The sequence below is a fragment of the Boleophthalmus pectinirostris genome, unplaced genomic scaffold (assembly GCF_026225935.1).
Source record: "Boleophthalmus pectinirostris isolate CB_2022bp ecotype Guang Dong unplaced genomic scaffold, ASM2622593v1 HiC_scaffold_22, whole genome shotgun sequence".
Lineage (NCBI taxonomy): Eukaryota > Metazoa > Chordata > Actinopteri > Gobiiformes > Gobiidae > Boleophthalmus > Boleophthalmus pectinirostris.
The window spans coordinates 3,293,815-3,300,085 of NW_026571190.1; the positions used below are offsets into that span (position 1 = coordinate 3,293,815).

The window sequence follows — 6,271 nt, forward strand, 5'->3', positions numbered from 1 at the left end:
GGGGCGTGGTAGCTCTGCAGATAAACGTGGGACTCTTCTTCATGCATCATGGTCCAGGCAGGAGGCTGTGTCCAGAGGAGGGCCTGTAGGGGGCGCTCTCCTCACTGCTACTTTTGCAAAACAAATCAGTCAGGACCAAAACAATACAACAATGTGATGAAATGAGAAGCTTGGCCTGTGGAGCCCAATGGCACAGTGGCAGAGTGGTTAGCTCTCACCTCAAAACAAGATGGTCTCCGGTTAGATTCCTTTGTTCTCCCTGGTTAAATACATTTCAAATAAATGGATGAAATTGCTGTGTAAGTTGGACAAGATTTTCAAAATAAAACATTCATTCATTTTGTGAGTCTGGAGTTAAACAGCTGACAGAATAAAGCACGTCAAAACTTGACATTAAACTGAACTCTTCAAATTCAGAGTGTTTCTTCCCTTTTGAAGGGGACTATGGAGCTCCTGGACTGGTCAAACATAAGGAAAAGCTCTAAGCCTCAGATTTCCAACCAAAAACTCTCACTGACAAACACGTTACAAGTTCTTCTGTCCAGGGTTTCAAAATGTACAAATATTCTTCATTTGAAGTCACAACCTGCAAATGCACCGATTCCATGGAATCTTTGAAATATGGGTCAAATGTGTCAACAGCTTCTTCACCAGCATCTTCTCAATCTTGGTACGAGAGTTCAAGTGGAACTAAACACCAAATCAACTTTTTTTTTTCTCTGATAAACTGTGTATTGGTGTTTTAATAGTAGAGTTGCTGTTCCGTCAGTGCTTTTTGGCAAGGTATTCAGTGAAGGTCCAAGAAAAAAAAAAATGTGCAAAAATTTTTGTTACTACTAATATATTTTTTCAATATTTTTTATTCAGTTAATTAACAAAATGCAACAATACAAAATCATTAAAGGTGTATTGAGAAACTTTTCTGGTGGATGGTCCATTACCTACTTGTCTCCATGGAGATGTTATTGCTTTGTCTAGAAAGTTCCACAGTATACATTAAACCTATCTATCTCAAGGAAGATAATTATAGGTGACATTACAGGTCAGATCTGTGGAGGTGCAGCCCTGTTCACACAGAGAATTATTGTAATTTTGAGCAATAGAAACACCATAAAGAATAAACGCTAGATAGAAGTGTTTAATGTCATACCATGGAACATGGTATGACATTAAACACAAAACAACACAAAACAATAACATCTCCATGGAGACGAGCAGGTGACAGACCCTCCACCAGAAAAGTTGCTCAATGCCCCTTTAAATCATTTCCAGCCTGATGTTTGTGTGACAGAAATAAGGTTGTGTCATCAGACAGTTGAGCGATTTGGATTTCCTGATTGAAGACTGAGATCCCTTTAACTTCACTGTTTCTGAAGTGGAGACAAAGGAGTTGGACAGTCAACAAAAAACACACATGGGGCGGCAGGGCATCCTTGGCGAACAGATCTTGTTCCAGGGAATCTGTTGATGGAGCTGGGGTGCGTCATTACACTGCTAGTAATGTTTTTTATATCGCAGTTGAATTGATGACTTCAAATGAGCCAAAATAAAGCTCTGGAGTGTCTTAAAAAGGAAGGGCTGTTCTATGGTGTGAAAAGCTTTAGCAAAATCTCCAAATCAAATGAAAGAGTTGGTATTAATTAGTGATGGGTGAATGGAGCCTCGTGAAGCATTGACACTTCAGTCGACGTGTCTGAGGCCTTGGAGAAACACTGACCTCTAGTGGACAAATTTAACCATTGGGCACGCAGGTGTCTCAGCATCGATGAAGTATTGTTAGTGTAAGACAATACTTGTGTGCAGAGCGACACCGTACCAACAACAATAATAATAATGATGATTTAAAATAATATGTAAAGAGCAACATAAATAGCAGCTGTAAATAAGAAAATAGGTGTTACCTTGTTAGGTGGAATAAGATCAAAGTGATCCCAAACCATGGATCACTTTTTTCCACTTGTAGATGCCATCGAAAATGAAACAAATGCCAAAAGTCGCCAAAAGTCACCAAAATCACGTCACACAATCCTCCTCACTATCCAACATTTTTTGGTGCATCTTTTATACTGTAGCAGTTTAGCGCTTGTCAAACCACGGAAGTGCACTGAACACTCTGAAGCTCTGAACCAATCACAGAGCGGAACATTCGCTGAGCCAATGAAACGCTTCGATACACTGAAGCGATCGACACGCAGAGCGAAGCAGTAGGGGAGGGACCGACACTTCCACACTTTGGTCACATGAGCGGCTGCTGCGAGACGAGCTCCGAGGCAGTGCTTCAGAGCAATCTGTTTCAGAAAGAACGAGATCTGCTCCGGAGCTCCGTCTCATTTGCCCATCACTAGTATTAATGTTTTGGAGTACTCGAGTAGATCTAGTATTAGTCGTAGATTACAGCTTATCTGTCTGTTTGACATGAATCCAGTTTGGGTTTGGCTCATTGTATCTTGAAGTCCAAATCTGAAACTTCTGGCAAAAAACTGCAATGAAAATCTTGTAGACCATGTTCAATAATGTTGTGGGTGTCCAGTTTTGAATCAATAAAAGCTCTTTACCAGGTTTAAAATCAAACATCTCATTCCTTTTTTCATTGTATTGCTGAAAAATCTTGTTCTTTGATACAGTTCTTTAGTCCAACAAGGCCTGTTCCAGTATGGCCCAAAAAATTCATAAAATCAACTGACAGACCATCATTTCCAGGTGATTTCCCTTTTTTTTAAATTTACACTGTTTCTCTTATTTGTGTTTTTGTTCTTGGTTGTTCACAGTGCCATTTGAAAGTGTTCGATATAGGGGGAATGTGTTTTTTATTGATTCAGTGAAGGTCTCAGACACATCAGGTTGTAGAGTTGATCTATAAACATCAGTGTAGAATTGCTCCACATACTTACACATTTCTTCTGGGTTTGAAAGTATTTTAACCAACTTTCTTTAATATGGTTCTATTATAATTTTTTTTTTTTTTCCTTTTTCCAAGACCATAAAAACATCTAGAGTTCTTTTGCAACTTTTCCATTCATTTAGTATTGCATTGTTCTCCATATAAAACAATGAACATGATCAGTTCTTTGGATTCAAATGATCCATCTGCCCTCTTCACATCAAATGCTTTGGACAGTATCTCCCCTAATTGTGTTCAAAAAAACAGCACCCCCTGCTGACTGGTTGGTACTGTGTCAAAAGACTAAACAGACTAAACAAAAAAACAGTATTTTTTCTTTTGGTAATGTCACTCAAGCCTCTCACACTGAACCAAAGTCATTTTAAGGAACCAAAGTTGTACATATTTGTTGTTCTCTTTATTAGTTAGAAAGTTTGATGATTTGTAACTTACAGAGAGCGCTGGACTCAAGCCCCTGTCACCATTCTTCATTTATACATTTAGATGATTCCAATATAAAATATAAAATCTTCCAAGTTCTGCCCAGTTCAGCAGCTCTGTTAGAAATGAGGTTGTGGGTGGAGTTTATGTGTTTAGTCCCACTTTAACACAGACTGGTGTTAAAACTGGGGCACCTGACTGTTTTGTGAAAGTGAAATCTAATTGTGAAACATGTATTTATTGATCCCAAGCCCTAATGAAATGTCCTGATACAGATGTAATGTTGTGACCGAGCAGCCTTATTACTCACAGAATCTGTTCTGGCATAAAAAAAGGACAAGGGCAATGTGGTATAAAAGTTACACATCTTTATTTAATCTTCTAAACATTTAAAAAACTATTTCATTTCCTGGTTCCCTTCTTGATACAATTACACACCACTCAACTGTCATAAATGTAGGATTTAACCCAACCCTAATTAAAACACAACAAATCAAATTAGTAATCACAAACCAACCATTAATAAAAAATAAAAAAAAAACACTAGTTAAACCCTACATTTACAAGAAGTTAAAGTGCAAATGCTCTGTAAACCTGGATAATGCGATAATATTTAAAGTGCATGTGCCAAGGTATCTGAGGTAGGCTTCGTTACAATAAAGGGCATAAAATTCAAGCTGGTGAAAGTGCTCGTGCTAAGGAGGCCTATGTGGGCTAAACTGACTTGTGCCAACCCTGAGACCTGACCTTGCATTGCACTGACCCCTGACCAAATATTGCACTTCCCTCCAAGACCAAGGATACTGTTAATCAATATTCAATTAAAACCAACACTAAGAATAAGATAAAGAATAAAGAGCAAGAATAATGCAGCAGTGGCAATCTGTTACACAGGGAAAAATAAATTAGCTTCAAGTAGACCATTAGCCACCGCCACCCCAGGTATACAACAAAAGAGCATTTACCGCAAATTTAAGAAGGGGGCACTCTACATGGGACTTGGAGCGCTTTACGAGCGGCCGCCGGCACCACCGCCTACTCCAGACAACCTTTAAAACATAGTCAGACACATCGCATTAAAGCAAATTTTATAAAAAAATATTAAAAGAACAACTCCGGTACTTACACGCGCGGCCTTCACAAGCCACCGAAAGCCCCGACTGCCACACCACAGCATGCGCAGCCTTTTCTAATCGCTAATCAGTGACGCCGCGAGTCACGCACTGGCGGACGGACTGGCGGACGCACTGGCGGACACGCCACGGTAGGACAACATAGTCTAACCACCCGGTTACACAGAGCTGTTCCAGTTTGGGCTGAGAGCATGTTGACTGTGTGAGGCTCCACTCTGCTTCACTTCTCCATCTGAATAGAGCTTAAGATGAGCACATGAAAACTCATGCATGTGAATACTAGTGATGTGCCAAAGGGTTTGTGAGAGACAGGGCCAGTCAGAGTCCAGGATCATCATTTAAAGATGTACTTTGTCTATTTACACTTTGAAAATCAGGTCCCCCAGCTTCACATGCACACCTCAGCACACACCTACCCTTTGAACCATCTGTCATTTGGAAGAGAATGAAATGTTTGGACGTGTTTCAAGTCTTATTCTTGTATTGTCAGTTGTCACTTATATTGTGAGCCTGCTGTAGCCTAATCATATTGTGACACGAGCTCTTCAGAGGCTCTAATGCAGAGGTCTCCAACCTGTAGCTCGGGAGCTACCAGTAGCTCTACACCCCCTCACAAGTTGCTCACCAAGGAATTTCTGAACTATACATATTGTAATGAGTAATTCAACTTCCATTAATTGCCATTGTAAATGTGTTATTTTGAACTTTGCACTAATAAATGGTTAATGGATAAGGTTTTATAGGCACCTGATTGTACAACATCTAAAGTTTGCCCTCTTATATTGACTCAATTTCTTGCACTGCTAAAACTGGTAGTTCTCAGACAAAAGGTTGGAGATCCCTGGTCTAATGCAAAGTCAAATATGTCAAATCATTAATATCAGAATAAAAACTGGTGGAGGGGCAGATGAGAGGGAGAGGAAGAGGAGAGAAACACTGGAGGAGCACTGGAGAGGTAGAGGAGGATAAAGGGTGGATGCAGACTGAGAGACAGGAGGTCGAGGAGGAGGAGAGAGAACTTTCCTCTCCTAGAGTGAGTTTGGGGGTTGGAACAGAAATAATTGTCAGTGTTGTGAAGTCTGGTCAGTGTTAAACCTGCAGCATCTGTTTTCAGCAGTGTTCACACATTTTTGTCATCTCCGTCACATCCATGCATTTGCAGGGTGTTTGAGTCAATTTGTAAAGAAACTTGACTTTTGCAGTTGAGTTTCTGTGGTTTAGGTAGTAAAGAACATTGCCATCTGCAGCCTGTGTTGTGTTCATTATGTGGGCCTTCTGCACAGGGGCAGAATGCTCTAAAAATATAAATAGACTACACAAACAACAGCAGGTAAATATCTATTTTTATATCAATTTGGAATCACAAAGTAACTTACCTGACTTAAAATAAGTAACCAGAGCATTTTACAAAACGGTACACACACAAGCCAGAAGTCCCAAGCCAACCCTTGTGCACACACAATAGAGGATTGTTTGTTTGGATACACTGGTGAATTAATGAATAAATGAGGATCACATAATACTCATGGATGGAACATGCAACGTGGGACACAATCACCAGGCTTTCGGCTCAAGAAAGGTGATTTTTAAACCATAGTAAAGCTTAATCCAGTGGTTGTGTTGCTGCACTGCTGCTAGACAGCGGGTGATATCAGAGTTGACCAAGAGCTTCGAGCAGGTGAGGGACCCTCCCTCTGAAAGGTTCAGGCCACACACAATAGACTACTGACAGACACACAGTCCTACTGCCACAATTTTATTTACACAAATGTACATGATGACATTAAGGCGACAAAACTGGATTCTAACAGATTGT

At 40.1% G+C, this 6,271-nt stretch overlaps 1 pseudogene; it reads left to right on the forward strand.

The window, feature by feature from the left end:
• Positions 1-6,271, forward strand: part of LOC110160420 (NLR family CARD domain-containing protein 3-like) — a 197,359-nt pseudogene that overhangs the window by 45,527 nt on the left and 145,561 nt on the right.